Source organism: Perna viridis, chromosome 12, assembly GCF_037379345.1.
Source record: "Perna viridis isolate PV_CMFRI_1.1 ecotype Kerala chromosome 12, ASM3737934v1, whole genome shotgun sequence".
Lineage (NCBI taxonomy): Eukaryota > Metazoa > Mollusca > Bivalvia > Mytilida > Mytilidae > Perna > Perna viridis.
The window spans coordinates 36,421,258-36,432,959 of record NC_142456.1 but is presented as its reverse complement, the minus strand read 5'-3'; the positions used below and the strand labels follow the sequence as shown (position 1 = coordinate 36,432,959).

The window sequence follows — 11,702 nt, the reverse complement described above, 5'->3', positions numbered from 1 at the left end:
TCCCAACGATGTTAGAACTGTCAAATTTGGGAAGCATAGATGTCACAGCGGTACGAGTTCGAGTCCCGCGGAGGCAACGAAAAAAAATGTGCTTCCCAAATTTTAAAGTTCTAACATCGTTGGGAATTTTTCAGAGCCTTCTATATATATATAATTTTTTTGGTTCAATATTTAGATATTATTTTGTTTGAATAAGATTTAATTTTTATATAGTGGTATAGATATGTTAAGACTGATTTCCCCATTCCCCTTATTCAAAGTTCCAATGCCCCATCTGCTATATGCGTGTGATATAGAATGGAAAGTTTATTCGACAAATACGGTAAATATTGAATATGACTATATCAATCGTATCTAATTATCTGTGGATAGTATTTATCTTGCACGAGCAATATTTGACCAATTATAAGTCTCCAATCGTGTTTTCCTGGTGAAAACTGATTTATTCAACGGTTCATAGTTTTCCTTTCCTCGTTTGTCTACCCCGGACTTGACTTTTTATGAGCAACTCGGCGGGTGTTTCTAGAGAAGCAGGGGACGTTTACCCTACCGGTGCACCTGGTCCATGTTGCCAGAGTTTTAGTGGAGTCCGAATTGCTCATTTACTTTTGTAACTTGGTATGTATGATTTTAGTTACTTTATGTTCTTTGTCCCTGGATTGCATTCTTTTGATCACCGTTATAACCTTGATTCTCTTGATTACTCTTCCTATGGATTTTTTATTCTTTGATACCATGCGTTTCATTTATAACATGTTTTGGTAGATAATGAGATTTCCACGTGTTTTATATTACACTGTCCTACATTGCACGATACTTTGTCTCTTTTGGCCAAATGAAATTCTTAAATATAAATAATGGATCAGGAGCAACAATTAACACAACCAATGATGTCTTGAGTCAGTTATTATGATATAAAATTGTTGTACTTGTGAATCGACCTGTCTGATAAACGATTTGCTTACGTGCAGGTAAATATGCTATCACCTGACAACAGCTATACGTGTTAAAATGTTTCCGTGTGGTGTGTACATTTAAACATCTTCCGGTCGTTATTTTCTTTCTAGAGAGGTGATTTTATTATTGTGAGCATTTGATTATTTATCTCAGGAAGCGTAAGTGAATTAAGTTTTTTTCATTAAAGACAAATATGCGTTTGTTGAACCCACATGAAGCAATATAGTTTTATATCTTGGTAGCAATAAAAATGATATAAACACATACTTTAACACACTTTATTACAAATCAACCAATTTGTTTTACACCACTCATTTCAGTAGCGGATTAGAAGGGGGTTACGGGAGCAGAACTCCCGCCATTTTCATTGTGAAATTTTGAAATGGCCAAATAAATAAAATAACAGCCTGAAACCCTATTTTCAATAACCAACAGGTCTGGATCGGCCCTGAATATTTTATGTTCTTTTCTGATGTATTTTAAAATGAAATTAACAGAAAGAGAATGTGAAAATGAATACTTGTTCAAACTTCTATTTATGATTTCTCTTTTTGCCTTATTTAGACTATGAACAAATCTTAACATGTCTCACAGATGGCCACCAAAGCCTGACAGGCAGTTACAAAGATTTGATCTTCAGATTGCAAAGGCTGCTCTAAAATATTTATGTGAAACCGAAAATCGTCAGTCCTCTCTAAAGAACCTTAAAGATGAAGTCGAGAGCATCTGTGGAAGGCAGTTTAAGTTTTCAATACTATCCGTTTTGAAAAAATTCGACAATAATTTCATAATAGTTTGCGATGATCACAATCGAAACACAATTCGACCTAGAACCACACTTCAGCTGTGCCCTAAACACTGTGGGTACTCTGGAAATTGCAAAGGACGTTGCAATAAATTACACATTTGTAAATTCTTTTTGCTATCACACTGCAAAATCGTCCCACAGTCAAAATGCAAATTTGGACATGCTGTGGACTCAAGCCACAATCGTCGCCTTATTGAGTATCACGATTTAGAAGATTTGGAATTCGGGCAACTGAGAAATCTGTTCAGAAATGTAAACAGTCGAAACAGGGTGACCAAGCCACCGATCTGTAAATATTACAACACAAGTGGATGTACCAAGGGCGATAACTGTAAATTTCTACATATCTGCATCACATATGTGAGACAGGAATTATGCGGACAAAGATGTGCGAAAAATCACAACATATGTCATCCCCAGGTCAAAGGTAAGTACTTAGCACTTGCAGTAAGCTCATTGTATTAATATTCCAATAATACCAAGTTAACAGAAAAAAATAATTGTGTAAATCCGAATTGGAAAAAAAGGAGTACTCAATTTTTGAATTGTTAATTCAACATTACTGCCCTCAGTAAAGGGTTCTTTCATGTCATGGTTTAATTAGAAAGGTCAACATTCGATACTATCGACAATTGGTAACGTTACAATCCTTGTTTAGCTTGATATTGTGAAATATCATCGCTTGAAGATATTTAGACTTTTTCCTCCCTTTTTTTCTAATACATGTATTTTGAATAATTTTGTTGAAATGAAGTCCGCCAATGAATAGATGAACAAACAATTTAAAATAAAACAATCACGGCTCAAGTAATTGGGCTTTAAGAGTTCATTATTCTTATTCTTTTCATTATTATTATTATTCAGGTATTTTCGAGATGTATGGTATTAACACGAAGTTAGACGCAGGGACTGTCTTGTCCCAGTTTCGTTCATGTTACTACTACGATGATGACTCCGATTCGAGTGACAGCGATGTAGACTCAACGGATAGCTCAATGTCTGAATCCGATGACAGTCTAGATGAATGGGGTGGTGGTCACTCCAAACATGGTTGGTTATTGTCATCAAAACCAGGTGAAGGTAGATTTAAAAAGAATAAAAGTGGGCGGAGACATCCACATTCACAAGAGAGTCATTGTTTAGGCGATTGGAATTACTACAGTTTCGAGGATTGTTTTAAGTCGTCTGACGACAGTAATTATCGTGGTGGTCGACGCAAGTCAAGATTTTTGCGAGGTGACATGTCTAGGTACTGACAAAATTGTTCTTTAGCAAGCTAATTAAATTGTATTTTGTGTTTTTGTAAGAAACTTTTGGTTTAATCTCCTTCATTGTGTACAATGTTATGTTGTTATTTACTGTTATTTCTGTTTTAAATAAAAGCTTGATAGACTTTGTTGAAATTGAATATGATACAAACATATCATTTATTCCAAGAATCTAACAATCTAATACAAAATGGTTTTAACGTAAACGTTTATTTCATAACTTTCCGTTACATATCTATCTAACTATAGGAATGAATGTAGTGAATAAGTCAACAATACAACAACCAAAAAGGAAAATGACAGCTCAAAGCCACCCAAGGGTCTTCAACAGTTTGTAGCTTTGTTCTATGAACTGTTGTTTCCCTTTCTAACGAAATAAACTTTTTGGGGAAGTTGATGAATACTATTTACTATACTTTTAACTAAAATTTTCCTTCTCAACGTTTTATGTTTCCCGTTTTCTTACATGTGATCCAACTCAAACAACATTATACGATTCCCATTGAAGAGCTAAATCGAATCCATGTTTGGTTCAAACGTTTGGAGGTCAGTTGTCACTACATGATTTTACATTCGTTTCAAACCCTGATTCCAAAAGCGAAGGTACAACGGAGATTTGTATCTTTTTCCTGAGAGGTGAATGTATGTATGGCAACAACTGCAACAGACATCATAAAATAAACATGTACCAATGGCAATTCAAAGACTCTGAACGAGGCTGGAAGGACTTCCGGTCAGATGAAAACGTAGACATAGAGCGACACTATTGCAATGTTGATACAGATGATCATACCATACAGTTCAGGTACATATATTAAGTTTCTATTATTATGATTCTATATATAACGTTATTAATTCTGTAAAAGTTCAATTAAGGATTGTGCTAGGAATGTTATTATATTCTGATTGGACCATTATTTGACGGTTATGTAGATGTGGTAATAATTAAGTATTTGTTTGATTGTAGGCGACAAGGTCAGATGATCATAGATTTCCGACAAATGACAGGACGAAAGAAAGGGGTTTTATGTAAAATTCGCCGCATAGCAACAGAATCAACTGCAGTTTAAAGGTTCCAGCCATTGGCGACTGATTACAGATGGTTTGGCAGGATCAGCGTGACAAATGGATACTTTATGGCGAAAAGGTATTAACCTGTTTACAAATTAAAATATATGAGTGAGTACTCTACTCTTGAAATATAACTTTATACATATTAAAATGTACAATAATAATCTAGAGTTAAGAGTTAATGGAGTTCGTGTCTTAGTTAGGATCAAAGTTAGGATCTAAGGGTTGTTTCTGTTCATATAAGGTAAAGTCCTACATGTAAACTTTGTCAAATAAAACAATATTTAGACGTTGCATAATATTTTGTAAAATATGTGCTCAAATAGTTAACAAACACGTTTTGCAGATCTTGTATGATACTTGAATTGGAAATAACGATGTCGTGAAGCTGCCAAATTAGAAACAAAATGTAAACGAAAAATCTTTGATTTGCGACATATTTCTAAAGAGTAAACTTATAAAATGTACGCAACAAAAAATTAAGGACCACTTCTTAAAAAATCTTTTTTTTTTACAAAATACAATCTAGATAAAATTCATAGCAGAAAGTATCTGGTTTTTGGACATGCAAACTGAACTTACCAGGTTTTTCGATAGTTCAAATATCAGTATAATTTAAACAAAGACACATTGGAGGTTTACGATTTTTAATTAATGATTGAAAATCCCTTGGATTGCTTTTAGGTCTTCTCTGATAGCTGTGTGACCAACAACTTCCATTTAAAGCACCTGAAATTCTGATTCCTTAATACTCAATTCTTGTATGAATTCTATGATTTGAACAAACTAAAGGAGCACCCAACCTATTTAATCAGTAGTATGTGATAAAATCATAATAAACAAATTCCAATAATGTTGATACTCAATACATTGGCTGTGTTCTTTTATTTTTGTTATTTTTGCCACATGCATCGACAGCTTATATATTGTGTCAACATGACATTTCAGTTTTTTTTTCAAAACGTGTGGACTATACTTCTAAATAATAATAATAAAAAAACGTAAATACCTCCCAATGCATTTTCATACTAAAAGAATTACATAGAAATATCGTGTGAAGGAGTAATCAAGGGAACCAAGGTTATAGCAATAATCAAAAGAATGTAATCAAGGGACAAAGACCAGACATGGAAAACAGACATAACGTCATACAAACAAAATAACAAAAGCAAATGGGTAACTCGGACTACACTAAAACCTGGATGCATGGACCAGGTCCACAGGTAGTGTAAGCGTCCTCTGCTTTTCTAGAAACATTCGCCGAGTTGCACATGTAAATGGCATCTCATACAATGACTTTCACTAAATATCGGAAACCAGTATAAGCGCATTAATCTTGCATGAACAATAACTAGAACTCAAATTAATCTAGTAATTTACGCGAAAAGGGGTATAACGATCAAAAGTCCTGTCAGAAATAATAATCATATCTTCAAAATTCAGTAAAATGATTGCTTTGTTATACTATCGTATCTATAGAACGTCACGGGATATTCTACAAGAGTTGACAGTGATTTTATTGAGATGAACTTCCAAGAAAATCCAGGGGGTCAAATGAAATTCAATACAAGTGGGCATGATTATATTATGGACTTTCCAAGAATGGTCCAAAGAAATGTTGTACACAAAACTGAGCGTTCTGTACGTAGACGACCTGTTTTTGTCTCTCCAGAGGAAATCAAAGTTAAGAAAAGGAGGTTGGTATTGTTTTTGCTCTATAGGGTATTTTGAGCAATATCACAAAATAATTGCTGAATGAATTTTATTGTCTTCCGTTATTATGGAAAAGAATCTTTACGTTTTTATATTCAGACGATTACTAGCAAACCTCAATAAACGTAATTATGAAAGAGAAATCAAGGGAACCAAGATTCTAGCGAAAATCAAAAGAATGGAATGCAGGGACAAAGACTAGACATGGAAAACCGACACACACAACAAAGAACCAAAATAATACGTATAGAGCAAAAAAAAATATATGAGTTACTCGGACTCCACTAAAAACTAGGAGCATGGACCAAGTGCATCGATAGGGTAAGCGTCCTCTGCTTTTCTAGAAAAACCCGCCGATTTACTCACAAAAAGTCAAGTCCGAGGCAGACGAGCGAGGAAAGAAAAACTATGACACTTTGAACAAAAGGGTTTTCATGGTACAGATGGATACGCCATAACGATCTATGAGTTCACGATGACGACTATAAAACTTTTGTAGTGATGACTTCAATCTTGAAGCAACATAATCCTGGTCCAGAAGCCTAATTGTAAGAAGTCTTGCGCGGTACAAAATGCTTGTTGTCTTTGTACTTTGATCATTTTCCCCAAAATTCGCACTAAACATTCCACACATTATGTACCAGATCCTGCGACTTGACTGAGACAAAGACGTCATCTGCATTATCCGTACCAACACCTCTAGCACACGACTCGGTGTCATTTCTCCCAAGTTGCTGGACAATTAAGAAAAGTACAAATTTGGACATTAGCAATCACTTTAAGTTGGTAAGTCAGTTTTTAGACAGTCTGTTTAAATGAGATTTCTTATCATTCCGTTCTTGACGAAACGTTACTTCTGATGAATCCTTTTGGCAGTCAGATTTTCTTTCCATCCTGACTACTTTTACTATTTGATTCGGCTATATCTATTATTTCCGTTGTAGAATTGTCATGAATCAAACAACCCTGCCTTTGGAAATTTCAATACTTAATATTTTAGTTGGTCTATTAATAAAATAATTTATGTAGGTAAACTGCCAGGTGTCTGGACAAGAAAATGCAGATATAAAAAGGCTGTTTTTCGAATCGATGCCAAAATCATTGAACATAACATCAATTAAAAGGATAGAAAATGGAGAACTATGGTTGAATTTTATGGCGTAAGTATTAAAGGGTTTCGAATTTCAAGATTGACACAAAGTGTTTGTAAATTCAAATATGCAATGTAGACACATCATATTTCCATCATATCTGTTTTCTCTTCCACACTTCAATAGAAATGGCCTGTGATATACTATGTATTTACTAAAGAAGCAGATGATGTATATCATAAGTTATGGTCAATGCAGCCAAATGAGTAAAAATTTGTTCCAGTCCTTTACTGTGCGCTACTAATGAAATAAATGCGACAACATAAGGTACCCTTCTATAGCCATGAGTATAAATTCATTTTTTCCATTATATGATAAAATATGTGAATATCATTATCCAATGACATTTTCAAATGATATAAACCTAAACGTTGACCATGTAAATGGGAATCATTGCTATTTCAGAAAACGGGATAAAATGAAAAAGAAACGAACGGATGGAAGAGAAATACGAGAGTTCCAACTCTTTCATGGAACAAGTAAAGACATTGTTGATGCAATCTGTCGTCAAGGTTTTGATTTCAGATTTAGTGGAAGCAAAACAGGACACAAATACGGTAAAGGCAGTTATTTTGCCAGAATGGCACAAACTGCTGATAGTTACACAGATTTGGGAAAGAAAAAACATATATTCGTCGTTCGTGTCTTGGCAGGAGACTTTGCACTCGGGAAACATCATTTGTTCGACCACCTCCGAGAAATCCGAAAGATCCGTTTGAATTGTTTGATTCCTGTGTAGATGATATTCAAAATCCTAACATTTTTGTTATTTTCACGTTCGATCAGGTTTATCCTGAATACATCATAGAATATCAGAAACGTTAACATCTTCCACTATGAACGATTCATTCACAGATTTTTTATGGGAAAGTATGTAATTAGTACTTCATATTAAAATATCTAAATATAGTTTATAAGGTTTTTTCTTTCCTAATTTCCATGCGTTTGTTTTTTTTACTTTGGATAAATGAGAAAAGGTCGTAACTAGACATATAGTACGTTATAAAAAGCTGTACAGCTTCTTTTTGTAATTATAAATATTGATATTCTCTGTTTGAAAAGACCATTATTTTATCTCGGCATCCATCACTAGATTTGCCAGGATTTTTGTTGATAGAATGTTAGAAAAATGAGGTTTTTGACAGAGTTATCTGCCTTTGAAATGTTAATCAAAGAAATCAAAACTCAATTTACCAAAATGATATAGATGTTTTCCTCGATTCCGATGGTGCAGATACACAAATAACACTTTCAAAATGGTGGATTCTTCCATACCATGTTTCACCCACTGCCTGAATCTTACACAGACTGACACTTAAATAGACCGCTTTGGTTGTAGTTAGCAATAATATAAAACGTGCTTTGTACTAGAATCCAAATATATCATCAACAGGTTCATGAAGTCTCAGTGTTCTAGGTATTTTGAAATTTGTAATATAAATGCATAACAAATTGATGTGATATTACTTAGGATAACACGAAAATTGGAAGATAAATTTTATTTACGAACTTGTACTATAAAAAGTGAACTGCAGTAGACAGAGTTATGAATTGTATCAATATTTGAGCAGAAATTTAAAGAATAAAATCGAATGAGAAGACCAAACAGGAAAAACAGACACACATAATAAAGAACATGAAATTATCAAAATAACACGTAAAAAGAAACAAAATCAAATGAACAACTCGGAGTCCACCATAAACCTGTGAGCATGGACCAAATGCACCGGTAGGGTCAGCGTCCTCTTTTTTCTAGAAACACCCGCCTAAGTTGCTCCTAAAATGTTAAGTCCATTGTAGATGCAAGAGATTGGAAGACCATGACACGGTTAACAAATCGGCAATCTACATTTTCTGTAGTGATGACTTCAATGACTTCAAACCACCTGACTGTTCTTGTAAAAACTCTCCATTCAAATATGGTCCTACCGGTCACGTCGCTACGGGAGATTTGTCCATCATCGAAAACGAATCTCTGCGTAATATCCTTTCTAAAAGTCCCAAGTACCGTGAACCGCGCTCCATAAATTGGAATTATAACTTTATTGTTCTTATGGATGCCATAGAGGACTACGCAAGAAAATGGATAAAACGAGAACACGAAGACATTGATTCTATGTCAGAGTGGTTAAAGGCCGTGAGGTCCTTAATTTTGAAACGAATGAAAGTTTTAAGTAGGTCATGAGTGCCAATGCTACATCAGTTTCCAAGGACCCTGATGTAGCACAAACTTTGTCTACTATACATGACAAATATGTTGTTATAATATACCAGCAGACAAAGCCCAGAAAAACATTGTTTTTGTCTGCAAAACGTTTTACATTCAATAATTATTATCAGAGGTAGACGTAGAAAATAATAGTAGTGATAAGACCTATACTGCTACCACACTCTCCAAAGAAGAAATTGTGGAAAACCATAAATCTGTCCTATCCTCTTTTGGTCTCTCTACCAAGGACGATGATTGTGATTTACCGACTATGTACTGGATTCATAAACTCAAAAAAGAATCCATACAAAAACGTTACATAGATGGATCTGCAAAATAAACCACCAAACCTTTTTTCAAAACTTTTAACTTCTATACTCACAACTGTCAAAGAGTGTCTGCAGTCCGACCACAACACTTGTTACTCCCGTAGTGGTATTAATTCAATGTGGATCCTGAAAAATTCGAAAGACCTTTTGGAAACAATTAGTTCAAGACTATTATCTGAATATAATATCATTAAAACCTATGATTTTTCAACACTGTATACTTCTATTCCCCATACTCAGTTAAAATCCAGACTTAAAAACATTAAACATCGTTGTTTTTCAAAAAAAGATGGTACACCTAGATACAAATATATAGTTCTTGGTAGAGATTCCTAATACTTTGTTAGAAAAAATTCAAAATCATCTTCCAAATATACAGAGGAAGATGTTTACAAAATGCTGGAATTTTTAATCGACCACATATTTGTCCAGTGTGGTGGACGTGTTTTTCAACAAACGGTCGGCATTCCAATGGAAACAAATTGTGCTCCTTTACTTGCTGACTTATTCCTCCACTCTTATGAGGCTGACTTTATAGCTGATCTGATCAGAAAGAAGGAATATCGTTTGGCTAGATCCTTCAATCTCAGTTTCCGCTATATAGATGACATATTATCTTTAAGCAATCCTAATTTCGGGGATTTGATACATCGCATCTACTCAAAAGAACTTGAGATAAAGTATACTACAGACACTGTGAAGGCAGCCTCATATCTAGTGCTACACTTAGAAATCGATGGTAAAGGAAAACTTTACGACAACCATGATGACTTTTCATTCAGAATTGTCAACTTTCCTTTCATATGTGGCAACATCTCTTCAGCACCTGCGTATGGAGTGTTCATATCACAGCTCATACGTTATGCCAGAGCTTGCTCGCGGATATTTTTGTTTTTACCTCAAAACGGTTAAGCAAAACTAGTTTTCAATTTTAATACAACGAATACGATATGCTACTTTGGACACGCAATACTTTATTATATATAATAATTACGGTCCTTAACAAATCTAGTTTTAAACGGTTGTTGAGTGTAGTATATTCACAAGATTATATTTTAATCACAAAATTATAGGGTCGTTTACCGTGTTCCTGGCTCAACTTCTTTTTACTCATACGAGCTTATTCTTTAAATTGTATATATTTAAAGGTGCATTAGCTGTCAAATTTGTTCGGTTTTGCTTCTCTTGAATTTTGCTGATTCAATGAAATAAGTTTATAGTAATGCAATTGAAGCAATAAATATCGATAATACCTATAGAATATTGTGAAAACAACGCTTTTTCAAATCAGAAAAGATCGATAGCTCTGATCTAATTATTTTTCGCCATTACTTCCGAAGATTGCCGACAGGACATTGGCCTCGGTTTAAAATACTTTAACCTTGGTAAAAATAACAATAGCTGATACACATGTAAGCACGTGTCTTGTTTTCATTTCAGTTTATCTATTTCTAGATTAATTTGCAAATAAATTATGACCATATTTGGGCCACATTATATCACAATACGTAAATTTAAAAAGGATCCTTGTGTTATATCCGAACTTTTTTCTTTTACGACTTGAGTCCGTCGGTCTTCCTTGCCGTTGAATAACCACTCGACTTTCGCTTTGAAATCATATTTGTTATCAAAGAAGCGACCCATACAGCACATGCGTGGATTAAGATCACCAGATGTCACACGCATACAAATTTATCTAGGTCGATTTTTTTGTCTTGCAAGACAAAAAATATATAGACACCTATTTCATGTATTCAATGCATTTTATTTGTGGATAACAAATAAAATTATACAGGAAAAGTACTAATTAGTAGAAATGATTCAAAGTTAAGGTATATTTCAACAGAATAAAAAATTACGAAAATGACAGCTATGCCGCTTTAAGGTTTAGCCCCAAATCATTAACGAATATTTATAGACTTGTGTTATAACATGTGTATGTCTTTTTTTCTTTTCTTCATATTAATTGAATGTTGTCTACCATCTTAAAACTTAAGTCTATATCAAAATTTATGTGATGACCGGTCACTCAACGGTCTTTTTAAAGATACTTTAAGTATTTATTTAATTGTAGGCGACAAGGTCGAATGAACATAGACTTCCAGCAAATGACGGCAAAGAGGAAAGGCATTGTAAGTGAAATACGCCGCATATCAACTGAATCGACAGCAGTCCAAAAATTCTAACCTCTAGCGA

The 11,702-nt window shown here is 34.1% G+C and overlaps 1 pseudogene across 1 annotated transcript; it reads left to right on the top strand.

Annotated features, from left to right (window-relative positions):
* The first annotated feature begins 758 nt into the window (after positions 1-758).
* On the top strand, positions 759-7,877 carry LOC148602149 (protein mono-ADP-ribosyltransferase PARP12-like; annotated as a pseudogene). Its single transcript, XR_015917087.1, has 9 exons — positions 759-1,115; positions 1,522-2,192; positions 2,630-3,014; positions 3,542-3,838; positions 4,001-4,180; positions 5,584-5,801; positions 6,462-6,603; positions 6,847-6,977; positions 7,374-7,877. The product of XR_015917087.1 is annotated as a protein mono-ADP-ribosyltransferase PARP12-like (transcript).
* The last annotated feature ends 3,825 nt before the right edge of the window (positions 7,878-11,702 follow it).